The following is a 13,612-nucleotide window of genomic DNA, read 5'->3' as shown; positions in this document are numbered from 1 at the left end:
AGAGAGAGAAAAGAGAAAGGAAAAAATGAGGGGGAGGAGAGACTTGTATTTTTTTTCTTTGCGCGCACACGGGGAAGGGTGTGGGGGGCCGTGCGGAAGGGAGCCGGGGCGAGACAGCCGCGTCAGGTTCTCGCCCGCGCGCAGGCGGCGGGATGCGTGTGGGCCCCCTCCCCCGCGCCCCCCGAGCTTGTCACTTTGGTCGCTTTCATGACACCGGGCGCGGGGTGGGGGAGCGCGGCGGCGCCGGGCTCCGCCGGGGTGCGTGTCCGGGTGGGCGCCGCGGAGCCGCAACCCAAGCGGCCAGCGCGGCGGCCGAGGCAGGGGCGCCGGCGGGGGGCGCGGGGGCGGCCGGGGCCGCGGATCGGTGCGGCGGGAGGCGCGAGCCCCGCGCGCCGCCCCTGCGGCCCCCTCCGCCCGTGTGGCCTTTGTGCCGGGCGCTCACCGGAGAGCGAGCGAGCGAGTGCGAGAAGTACAAGTACCGAGACCCAGGCAGTGGGAAAAGAGGCCGGGCCACTTTCTCCCTGCTCGGGCTGCGGAGAATGGACTGGTTGAATGTGCAGGCGCGTCTCCCCGGCGTGTGCTGTGTGTGCGCGCGGCGGAAAGGCCTCCCCCGACTCCCACCGCGCACACGCACACTCACACGCACGCACACACACACGGACCCGCGGCCAGGCTCGGCGGCCGAGAGTTTGCGTTTGCTTCCTCGCCGCCTCCCCATTCCCGACCGAGTGTGTGAGAATTTCATATAGATCAGCTCCAATTTCCGCCATTTTGGGAAAGTTGCACAAAAATAAACCCTCCGGTTTATTTCTGCCCGAGGCAGGAAAGTGCTTCGGGAAGCGAGGCGGCGCGGGCCGCGGCGGCCGTCCGCGCGGGGGAGGGCGCGGGCCGCGGGCCGGGCCGGGAGCCCGCGCCGTCGCGGCGTTCGCCCGCGCCGTGCCGTGCCGCGCCGGCCCGGGTGCGGGCGCGGGCGTGTGTCGGGAGGCGGCGGCCGCGCCGGGGCGGCGGGCTGCGCTTGGGGGAGGCGCGGGGCTGCTGTTCCTGCAACTTGTTTACGCCTGCCTTAAATTGGGGAGGCGAGCGGGGTCGCAGCCGGGGCCGCCGCCCGCCTCGCGCCGCGTGCGTGTGCCATTCCGGAATAAAGGGCTTTGCACACTCGCGTCCTGGGCCCGGCGGGCCGTCCTCGCGCCGCGGCGGCGGGGCGGGGGGAAGTAGAGGCCGGCGGGGGTGGGGATCGGGAAGCGCAGGAGCAGAGGCATCCGCCGCGCGCCCCGCGAGCTGGTGGGGGGAGGAGGAGGAAAACTTGAGAGCCCTGGAATGGGAGGGGGCGCGGTGGCACGGGCGGGGGGAGGGTGCAACTTCGGGACTGGTAAAACTTTAATTACCTTGAAAGAAAAAAAAAAGGCCCTATGATTTTAACCCCCGGTTCTGGTTAGAGCACGGCCCACAGCGCGACCGTGAGAGAAAGTTTAAAAGCGGGCGGTTTCCTCTCCGCCTTCCCCGCGCAGGGTTGGGGGTGTCTGTCTGTCCATCTGCGCTGGGAGAGAGGTAGGGGTAACGAGCCGCACTCCCGGGTCGCGTGGACCGACTCTTGCCCCACCCTTCCACGGGGAGACGAAGGTAAACGTCGCTTCGGTTTCCCTTATCAGTCCCCCTGCCGCCACCACCCCGCTTCCTTTTCCTCCCCCTCCCCGCCGATTTTTTGAGGGGACCCGAAAAACGGAGTCTCTTTCCTTATGCAACTTCCTCGGGCGCCGTGAGCACGGCCCTTCCCCCTCCCTGCATCCCTTGGCCCGCTCCCTGGCCACCTCGGGGCTACGGCCAGAAAAATGCATTCGAGATCATTCAAAGTGCACAGAAACAAAAACAGATTTTTAATTTTTCTAAGTTAAGGGAAACTGAGATGAGAAATAAGATTTGGGGTTGGGGGGGGGCTTCGGCTCGGGCCAGTGCGTCGAATTTTAATTTTGATTTTTCTAGATCGTGGTTTGTGATGTCTTCATTAGTGTTGGGAGCACGACAGTCTCTGTACTGGCTATCTCGGTCGCGTGGATTTTTGCGCAAGTTTTTAGAAAAACACTGACTCGAGTAGAGAGCATTTCTCCGGAAAGTTTCAAGTGCAGCAAAATAGCGAACGTGCAAAACTGGCCAAGGGGAGACCTCTAGTGGTTAAACGCATCTTAAGTTCGGAAGGCCGAGAGCAAAGTTTGGCCTTTACTTGTAGCTACGTAGCCCGTTCAGACGTGGAAGTAATTAGAGGACCTGAGCGAGCAGCCAGATGTTGTGTGAAAAGATGCTGATCAGAAATAGAAAGTTTGTTAAATCCGAGAGCAATGAATTCTGAGGATTCAGGGCCGTAGTTTCCACTCGACATGGCTTATATGAGAAAAGCACTTTGCTTTTATTCTGGGTTTTGAGATTGGGCCCTCCTTGGAAAAGAAACAATTGTTTTTGTATTTGTCATCGTTCGTATCTTCCATCAATTTATATTCACAAGTCAAAGCAGACACTTTTCATTTTGAATGTTAATAAAAATAGAAAATGAAATATGTGTTTAAAACTTGGAAGAAATGGAAAAGATCTTTGAAATTTGCCTTTCATATGAATTGGTCATTTTATTCTCCCATAAGTATAACTTAAGGCTAGTATTTCATTTTTTAACTATATAGTTATATAGTCAAAATAAGTAGAACTTTCTAGTTAGATTGTAATTTTGTTTCACTGTAAAACGTTATTTATTAATACTTTGTATAATCTGTGATTTAATACACTGAAATATGTGGGTAAAAACTGCTTAGGTAATATCTAGTCTTTTGCCAGCATGTGTTTTGTCAAGTTTCAAGTATTTTAAAGATAAAAATAATAAAGGAAATTAAAATTAAAACTTTCATCTGGGCTGGAGATGTGGCTCAAGCGGTAGCGCACTCGCCTGGCATGCATGCGGCCCGGGTTCGATCCTCAGCACCACATACCAACAAAGATGTTGTGTCCGCCGAGAACTAAAAAATAAATATTAAAAATTCTCTCTCTCTCTTTCTCCTCTCTCACTCTCTCTTAAAAAAAAAAACTTTCATCTGTTTGTCATTGGGTGAATTTAGGATATGGGAAGGATATAAATGATTAAAATCAGTTTCACTTTATCTGGAACTATTTTATTTTAACATAAAATTGTGGTAGAATGTGGAATTATGCATGTCAGTGTTTGAAAATGTGAACTCATTACTTGTGGATTTGAAGGCTTCTTTTTGATGACAGTACTTTTGATTTTACTTTCCTCTTTTAAAATCAGTGCTAGATTCTTAAAAGAAGTCTTTGGGGTGCACAGCAATTGTGAAGATCACCAGACAATTCTGTGTTTCTTCACCACCACAAGGTAAGATTTGCTTGTTGATATAAATTGCTTGATGTACTTAAATGCTAAAAGCTGCTTTTGGAAATCAGAAAGGAGAGTATGGGCCAGGGTTAGCAGAAAAGCACAGGTTTGTGGGGGCTTCTTTGAATGAGTGAAAGTGATTGAGAGCTGAATGAAACAATAGGGAGAATGAAATTGTCCTGGATAATTGTGAGATCCACTTACTTCCTAGATTTTTTTCTTTCAGTACTGAGGTTTGAACCCAGGGGCACTTTGTAACTGAGCTATACACCCCCCACCCCAATCCCTTTTTACTTCTTAATTCTGAGACAGGATCTCACTAAGTTTCTGGGGGTCTTGCTAAGATGCTGAGCTGACCTCCTGTAATTGTTCTACCCTAGCTAGCCTCCTCAGTTGGTGAGCCATCTCCCTTGGCTTACTTAGTGGATTCTTAATTAGCATTTCAACACATTTTCTGAGAGTAAATTGTTTTATTCTTTGAATTTGGAAAAATGGGGTAACTGGAATTATAAAACAATGTAACTATTATGTAGGTATATAGTGATATGGAAGACTGTAGAACTTTTTGGGGGAGGGGGGGTGCTATAGGGGACTGAACCAGGACCTTGCACATGCTAGGCTACTGCTCCAGCACTGAGCTATATATGTCCAGCCATAAGATTTCGAACTTTTAAGACTGGTGAGATGGGGGGTCTGTAGTAAAATTTTGTAGGTAAAATTTACAATGAGAGTTTTGGAGTATTTAAATAACATTTAAGTAACTTCTATGGCTTGAATCCAAATAGGGCTGATGTGTACCAGATAGCATGGCATAGAGTCATGGTGAGGCTCCAGTGAGTTACCTTGGTCTTGTCAGCATTTGAATATATCTCCATGGAGAATATCATTATTGTCCAGTATGGTCTTTTTAGTAATTTGGAGGGTAGGGGCTTACTTTCCATATTCTAGGGCCTATTTCTCAGGACAAAGAGATTATATATATATATATTTAATATATATATTAAATATTTTGCTTTAGTTGTAGTTGGACACAATACCTGTATTTTATTTTTATGTGGTGCTGAGGATTGAATGCAGAGCCCTGCATGTGCTAGGTGAGTGCTCTACTGCTGAGCCACAATCCCAGCCCCCCTACCAAGATTATTCTTAGGCAGGGGGGGCAACCATTTGTGGGACAGAACATAGTGGTTTCTACTGTTAATACCTCTTTTGCTTTTTTTGTTTTTCCTCCTTAACTTTGCTTTCTCCTTTTCTGCTTGTTTCCTTCCTTCTCTGCTGTAAGTACTAAATTGGGTCACTAATTGTTCAGCACAAAGAAAATGTAACAGAGATTAGACTTACTTTTCTGAGCAAGACTAATAATCATCATTGGGCCAGGTATGTTCTAGAAGTCAAACCAAAAATTACCAGTATGAAAATGATTTTTAACAGGAGCTTATTGTCATTTTTGCTTGTGGGTTGATTTGAGTAGTGTCATTATGAAGTATATAGATGTGGTCTCTGTAAATGTGTAGGTAATGCAGCGGAGACCCATGGGGCAAGACAACTACAAGATCATGCAGACAGAAGTAGGGTTGAAGCAGATTAGTAGGTGTTTCCTGGAAAGATGAGCTTCATGTTTGGACATGCTGAGCTGAAGACAGCCCTTGTTTTTCTTTTTGGGAGAGTCATTATAGCTTTGGATAGAATGTCAGAATAGGCATCAGAAGACAGAATTTTGTCACTTAATGTATATCACCTTGTGTAAGTCATATTACTTCTTTTAGCCTAGATTTCTTCATCTGGAAAATAGGAACAATAGTTACTTTTTAAAAAAATCTAAATATTAAATAACAAAAGATTCTGAAAACTTTAAAGAATTATTCAAACATGTGGTGGTTATATTATCATTGTGCCTTAGTCAGGCTTTGTGATGGGCAGAAGGTAGGTCGTCTAGGGCAGAACATGGTAATTTAATTCCTGGCCAAAGTTTTTAGATTGGCTTCTGGTATATGCATTATATATACCTGTCAAAAAATTTCCAGCAATATTTTTTTCCTCGAGCAAAAAGTAACTTATCGTTGATAGTATTGACTCTTGGAGGGGAGGAACATGTTCTAACATGATACTGGGTACAAAGCCTAAAATTTATTTATCCCAGCCTAGTCATTTAATAAGGAGAAGGGGCAAATGAAAGAAAAACTTTAAAATGTTGCCTAATTGTGGAAATGGTAGGGTGGTTAAAGAAGAAGAGTAGGTGTGAAGGGAATTCACGTACTGTAATTAATATTTTTGTTGCGTGAGTCTGCTGGGAGAAGAAAATGAGAAAATAGGTATCTGGGCTAGTTGTGATTTAAACTAATTATGTGGACCAGAAAATGATTCCCGTGAATGACTGGATTTAGGTAAAGATCCACATGGGCTCTTCCCACCTGTTTTCTAGAACCCTTTGCTACCACATTCTAATTATAGCCATGTCTCTAAAATCTAGATGGAAAAATACCTCACAGGTACTATTTGTCACTATATTTAATTTGATGATTCTGAATTTGACAAAATAAACTCTGGCATGTTTTAGTTTTATTTCATCTCTCTTTTATATATTATCCAATCAATGTTTTACAAATTTAAAAACCCATTAGTGGAGGAAAGAAGAAATATGTCCTGTTTAATTAGTCCCTGAGTAATTGAGAGTTGGTTCCTGAATAATTTCCCCTGCTCTGTTTGCTAGTTTATTTTTAAGAATTATATACTATTTCAACCAACACGATTTGCTGTAGATGCAGTTAAGATGGGATATTTACAGAAGTTATTTTACGTGGTGTGGGATGAGAGTACTCTGGGGTTTTCAAGGATGTGACACTGAGTGATCCATCCAGCAGTGTTTCTAGGTAATTACCAAGTTTTTGTCCATCCTTATAGTATGAATTCTAAAAGACTAGATCTTTGCCCTTGTGGAGTTTTCTTGATCTTCTCCAGAAGTGGCCATAGCTCTGAATTCCACTAATAATACTGTAACAATTACACATGGTACCAGCAAAAAAGAAAAAGAGTTTTAGCAGCTGTGGAAGCCATTGAGCTAAGAAACATGGATTTGGGGGCTGGACGATGCAGGACCCTGGCTTGTAATCATGTACATGTGGCAGAGTACAGGATATTTCTTTTTTAATGATTAGCCTTCAGAAGCTAGTATGCAGCTTTTCACCTTTTGTCAAGGAATGCCTGAAATATGATTGAGAATGATGGATTGGGTTGACTTGTTCTCTTTGATCACTGCGTCGACAGGCGAATTTCTGGTGAATATCTCATTACTACTGTTCCTGTTTGCTATTATTGAGGTATTTGTTCCTCACAGGGATTTGGGGTGATTATAATATGGGTGAAGATATGTATTAAAAATATATACTTATTTGTTTGTTTATTTCTGCAGTACTCAGATTGAACCTAGGGCATTGGACATTCTAGGCAAGTACTCTACCCACTGAGCCACACCCGTAGCCCCAAAGATACTCTATTTATATGATGTCTTGAAGTTCAAGGGATCTGCAGAAGATACATTTCTTAAGGGCTTCATTATCCAGTGGGGATGTTCTCAGGATTTCTCTTGACTGTGTCAAGTTTCTTAGTTGATATATGTAGATATGAGTCAATAGAAGAGATGATGGATTAGTTAGTGTTGATTGTAGCAGTTATTGCAGGGAGCAGATGGAAAGAAACACCAGGAATTGGTACCTAACAACTAAATTTAATTTATTAGCTCTAAGAAATCCCCATTTAGGAAACAGGATAGTTTAGAGGAAAGAACAAGGAAATTTGAAGGGAATGTGAATAAAGTTGGGTAATATTTAAGGTGTTGAGTTTCTTCCTCAGAAGTGGATTTGGAATTAAGGGCTTAGATGGTTATTGTAAGGATTGCATGCATATTATATGAATACAGTAAAATGCCTTCTGTGTTATTCTTGTTTCTGTCATATTTACAGTCAGTACTTTGTATGGAGTCAACAAATACTATGCAAATCGATATTGGGGAGTGCTCCACACAGTCAACACTTGGAGTAGGATTGAATGAATGAATGTGTTGGGACTACAAGAAATAGAATATCAGTCCTTGCTTCAGCATGTTTATAATCTGGGGAGATAAATCATATACATAAAATGATAGTTTACAAAACAAAGCTGCAGTTAAATATGTGTGAATGGTAGAGATGAAGTCATGGGTACCATGGTAATACTGTGGTAATATATGTTCCTGTGATAGTGATGGGGCAGGTGGAGTAACCTCTGCAAAACACTTATAGTATTAATATTTAAGGTGAAGTATACTTTGAGTGCTCTCTGAATGTCAAGAATTAAGCTCAGTGCTTTATTCATTCACTTATTTATTTATTCACCCCCCAAATACCTAGTGCTTACCTTCTGGATGTCCACATATTGCTCTAGGCAAGAGGTATTATTTCTACTACTTTCACTAATGTTGAACTTTGGGTATTATTATTTTTTTCTATTAATGCAAACTCATGCTTGGAGATACTTAGTAACTTGTCTATATTTATATTATGCTGTTTGAAAGGGGTAGAACCAGGTAAAATGATATTGGCATGGGATTATTTTGTTTTATCTTTAGGTTTTTGATTTTCAAAACAGTGGTTCCTAGGCTATTTCAAAGAAAACACATTTTCAGATTAATATATTTGCTCTTATACATGGCTTATACTAAGATTAACAATAATGAGCAAATATAAGAAAAATAAATGGGAATAAAATTCATCTTTTTATTTTTTTCCTTTCCTTTTTTAAACCAAGAATTGAGAAGATTCATTGTTGAGTTGTTTGGAAAAGAATACCTTGGGTGCCTTGGTGCAGCCTATAATCCTGGCAATTTGGAAGGCAGGAAAAATGCAAGTTCAAAGCCAGTCTCAGCAACTTTGTGAGACCCTAAGCAACTTAGCGAGATCCTGTCTCAAAATGAAAAAGATAAAAGGCTATGTGGCTCAGTGGTTAAGTGCCCCTGGGTACAGTTCTTGGTACCAAAAAACAAAACAACCCCCCCCCCCAAAAAAAAACAAAACAAAACAAAACAAAACAAAACTCCTTGGTCTAATTCATGAACCCATTATAAAGCAGTCATCAAAAAGAATGGGAGCTAAGTTTACAGAGGGGACTCAAAAGTTGATGGAATTTACTCTGAAGCTAGGATTGTTAAAAGAAGTAAGAAAATAAAACAGAGATAATAATGGGGAGGAATGAAGGGCAGTTGTAGTATCCTAGAATCAAAATAAAAATGAAGATGAAATGTAAATAAGAAGATACTCAAAACAATACACTAATTCTGAATTACTGTAATCAGAGAGCCAGGGGCCATCTTTGCATGTTGGAACGGAGTCTCTTTTGCCTGGTTGGGTGGTTTCTCCCTGTTGTGTGCCTCACCCAGGTATCTGGGTCTGACTTAGCAGGATGCTACTACAAGCATTGATTAGAGGTAATAAACTTTTCCTTTGTTTTCTTCAAATGGATATGGGGGATTGAACCCAGGGGCATGCTACCATTGAATTACATCCCAAGCACCGCCCCCACCTACCCCCCCCCCCCCCCCCCCCCCGCCAAAACCACACACACACAAACTTTTAATAGTTTTTTAGTTGTAGATGGACATAGTACCTTTATTTTGTTTATTTAGTTTGTTTATGTGATGCTAGGGATTGAATCTAGTGCCTCATGCTTGCTAGGCAAGCGCTTTACTACTGAGCCACAACACCCAGCCCCAAGCCCTTTTTAAAACATTTTTTATTTTGAGACAGGGTCTCACTAAGTTGCCCAGGCTGGCCTTGAACTTGTAAGCTTCCTGCCTCAGACTTCCAAGTTGCTAAAATTATATGTATGCATCACCACACCTGTTTGTTTCTCCTAACTTGAACTTTATTCAGTAAAATTTTTTGAGCACCTATACTGTCCCAGCCCTTTCAAGGTGGGACAACAGGTTTATGTTATATATAAATTTATGGAATTAAATTTGTTCATGTTTTAGAACATTAATCTGTTGTGTACTCCCAACCTTCTTTAATAGGATGTTCAGGAAATATTTTGTATTTTTCCCCATGTGTTACACTGTTGCACCCTGAAGAATGAATTGAAATTTCTAAGTGGTCAATTTGGTCTGATTGTTAAATGATCTAAATAATTCACCCTGTTGATTTGTGGTCATATTTGGTGAACTTGAGGCTTATGTTGATAAGCAGGTTGGTCACAAATGATTATCAAGATTAGCTGTAGGCATGACTTCTGGGAGAGAAATAAAATCTGATCAAATCTAACTTATGACATAAGAGAAATCAAGTGTAAATCTTAATTTTAGCTCTATGTTCTATAAAAAGTATGAAGCAGAATAAGTAAAAGAAGATACCACTTTTAGTGTTTTTGAAAAAAATTTATGAAGGGAAATAAAAAAGAACAAGGCACTACTTTTAATTTTTCTTTTAAAATTTAAATTCATGCATATGTAGCAGAAGCATAGAAATATCTGTGTCAGACAGGTTCTTGTTCTTTTTATGGCCTTTGAATCCCTCTAATGGGTGTAAAATTTCTATTATTATCTTTCTAGTGTAGTATGTTGATGAGATAACATTTTTAAAGAAATTTCTGCCTCACATTGAGATATCTTGTAGTGCATACATTGAAGATGAACTTCAAATTAAAGCATTTGGTGAGAGTGTATTAAATAGGCCATAGGCCTGTTAGTGTCAGTTAGTGTGATTTCACTTTCTGAGTACATTTTTTTTTTCTTGAAAGGCATTTTTCATTTTCTGTTCCTCTTTTAGAGGAAGTCAGTAGGTGAGGTTACAGAATCTCAATAATTCATCCTTCTTAACAGTAACAAACAGGGGCAGGAAGTTGAGATTTTGTTAAGTTACCCTTGGTGTACTCCTTTGCACACCATCTCCATGGCAGCATAGATGAAAAATCAGATGAACCATTGCCACCTTATAAATAGGACCATTCTCACTAGAGTATGGTGAGGAGGTCAAGTGGGCGCTTTCTTGAGAAAGCATTGAGGAGGAAGCATTCTTCCTGCTGATTTTATATTTAAAGGTAGATGGATTAGTTGACGCTCAAGATCTGCTGTCCACGCGTGGTTGAGAATAGAAGACCCAGATTTTGAAGGCTTTGTTCTTGATAGGATTAAGATTTCCGTTCTCACATTGAAATAATCTAGAGTTTGCCAGCTTAAAATCTATGAACTTGGGCCCTCAGGGCAAAATTTCACATCTCTTTACCACAGATTTCAGTTCCAATATGTGTGTGATTCAGAGTTCTTATCAAGCAGGGTAAGTAGAATATCAAAGCTGGTATCTGTCATGCTTGATTTGAAAGGAAAAATTTTCTTTGTAGCAATATGTGTTTGTTGAAAGATGCTTCAAGTGTTAGTTTGGATTTTTCTCATTCTTATTGGATAAGCCCATTTAAGAGGTTTGAATTTAACTTCTTTTGATGTGTTCTTCACTGACGCTTAAATAAGGAGAGTTTCTTGGAGTGGTGATGTTATGCTTCTGCCAAGGAGGTAAATAAATAAATACTTAGCAGCCTAGTTGTTAGTTGGAATTTTCACTGGGGAATGTGAGACCGATGGACAAATAAATTTCTTTTTTTCTGATTTCCTGTCTTTCTAACCCTCCTCTCCATTAATCTGTCGTGTTTTCCCCTGTTTCATCCATTCATTTGATAACCTTTATCAATACCTACTGTGAATCTTCACAAGGGATTATAAAGCCCAGTTAATCAAGGTCTCCATCAGTACTTCTTGTATGCAGATGGTGATGACACAGTGTGATGATAATCAGAGTATCCACGCTGTCTTCCTGGCCTCTTCTCCTCATGTCTTAGGTGCACATACACAAACCAGGGCTTGTGTAGAGAAAGACTGGCCGGGTCACTGGAGCCTTGTGGGGAGGATCCTTAGCTTTCCTCTCTCCTCTTCATATCAGCCTCTTGCCGCGGTCCTTCCAGTGCATGCTGTCTGCCTCTGCACCCGCTGTCTGTCTCTTGAAGCGCATTCAGGAGCCACTGTTGGCATGTGAGGAGGTTTCAATGTTTTCAGAGCACAAACATCACAGTAAAGTTGCCAATGGCCTAATTTGTTGGGGTAGCTTTTTTATCTTAATTTTTATTATTATTATTTTTTGGTTGTCAAAATGTTCTTTTCTTTAGAAGAACGTGGCTAAGCTAATGCTTATTGATCTTACATTTAGGATACAAAGTCTCCCAAATCCACTCTGAAATCTACTTGTCCGTGACAACTCGGAGTCTTGCAGTTTTCTTAAACACTGCTCCCCCCACCCCCAATCTCTGGACTCCTGAAAATGTACATAGGGCTTAATGAAGCCAAGGTGTTGGCCTTTGTACAGGTATCATCTCCTGCCCTCTGTTATTGCACATACCTGGTGATCTGGTGCTTGGAGGGCGCATGGACACTGGAGAGAAGATTGTTTTCTTTTGTTCACAATCACTGAAGCTCTTATAGACTGAGTGTCCTCTGTGTGAAAAGCATTCCAACTTGCATAATTTTTTAAAAAAAGTTTTTATATCTCTATGAAGTAGATATTTTAATCCACTTTACATCTGAAGGAGCTAAGGCTCGAGAGGGGAGGTCCCTGCCTATGGTGTACAGGTCGTAGTAAATCACGAGGCTGGGATGTAAATCCAGGTGCTGTGGCTGCAGAGCCTTTGCCTTTCACCATCTCATTGTCTTCTCTGTTGACGAAATTACAGCATCCTGGGCTCCGTCTTAAGAGATAAAAGTCTATTTCTTAATTTTCTTATTTGTAAAATGAGGAAATAGTTCTTATCAGTCTTGAAAGAGTTGTGGAGGTCAAGTAGGCTGGTATTGGTGAGATCCTTTAATATGACAAGGCATTAAGGAACCCCTTCTGTCCCAGCATCTCCGTGTTCCTTTAATGTGTCTCAGTGTTAATGGGTTAGTCTGATTACCCCACTTGGCCTTGTATTGGTGGACACGGAGTTCTCTTAGTAAATGTTGGGTCCTTAGGTGTTGTAAAGGACATCATCACAGAGTACGTCAAAAGCTGTAGGGCGGTCTCAGGATGCAGGGCCCATATCTTTTTCAGCATTATTTTCTCAAGTCTGAACTAAAAGAACATGCCTCAGTATGAGACGTCATAGGATTCCACACATGGCTGCAGTCTGGGAGCTAAGTCAGAAGGTAGCATCCTTCAAGTTGCATCCAACTTGAAGATGAATGACATCCACTCTGTAAAACACTACCTACTTTCATGTTATTTTCCACAGAGGGGTTTCTGTAGAACTCAGTGTGCTGTGACAGTGATTATAAGTCCATAGTGACTGTGGACTTAGTGCTACACAGGTGTCTGCACCACAGCCAGTGTGCATCTCCCAAAGGCTGCTGGGAAATTGCATGTCTTTTATCACTGAATATTTTATCTGGGATAGGAATGAATGGCTTTCTAAAAATTGTGTTTTGGGGAGCAGACGTTGGGAAATAATGTCCTAGTGTTTCATCTAGTCTTGTTTAAATGGAGTCATGCCAGTGTGGTAGCTCATGACCACATGTGGGGCTTCTCTGGGGATTGGGTGGCTTCAGGCCTTTTTCACATGGCAGATCTTTCTACATTACTTCGGATGGATTGCTTTATGACAAAAATGGGGGTCTTTCTGGAGCTATTATTAATATCATTAATAATATAATACCTAATTTTAACATAGTAATCTTGACATCTTCTGATGTAGGTTTGAACACACGTGACTTACTATCTTGGATGTTATTGAAATGAGTTGACTAGCCAGGTGCTGTGATGCATGCCTGTAATCTCAGTGACTCAGGGGGTTCAGGTGGGAGGATAAAATGTTTAAGACCAGGCTTATCAATTTTGCAAGACCCTGTCTCAAAATAAAATGTTAAAAAACCATTGGGGATGTAGCTCATTGATAGAGCATCCCTGAGTTCAATCCCTAGTACTGCAAAAATAAGTAAATTAATAAATGTTTGAATTAATTTTAAGTTAAAAATGAGTTGAAAAGAAAAACTGCTATTTAATTTTTTGATTGCTAAGGAGCTCTTATGAACCCAGATAATTGTTAAAGTCAATAATTATAATAAGAAGTTAACATTATATTTGACTGTTGTCTACAGGATAGCTAACATATTACTTGGTTTATCTAATCTTCACCATTACTCAGTAAAGAAAGATTCTGTGATCCTCTACATTTTACAGAGGGGAAATTGATTAA

The 13,612-nt window shown here is 41.7% G+C and overlaps 1 protein-coding gene across 1 annotated transcript in view; it reads left to right on the top strand.

The window, feature by feature from the left end:
- Positions 1–1,004: 1,004 nt before the first annotated feature.
- Positions 1,005–13,612, top strand: part of LOC308649974 (lethal(3)malignant brain tumor-like protein 3) — a gene marked incomplete at its 3' end in the record, with an annotated part of 84,533 nt that continues 71,925 nt past the window's right edge. Inside the window, 2 exon segments of the mRNA XM_081295895.1 lie at positions 1,005–1,620; positions 3,290–3,373.

Source organism: Spermophilus citellus, assembly GCF_964194105.1.
Source record: "Spermophilus citellus genome assembly, chromosome: 5".
Classification (NCBI taxonomy): Eukaryota; Metazoa; Chordata; class Mammalia; order Rodentia; family Sciuridae; genus Spermophilus; species Spermophilus citellus.
Note: the sequence above shows the minus strand (reverse complement) of the source record. Positions and strands in the feature narration are given on the sequence as shown.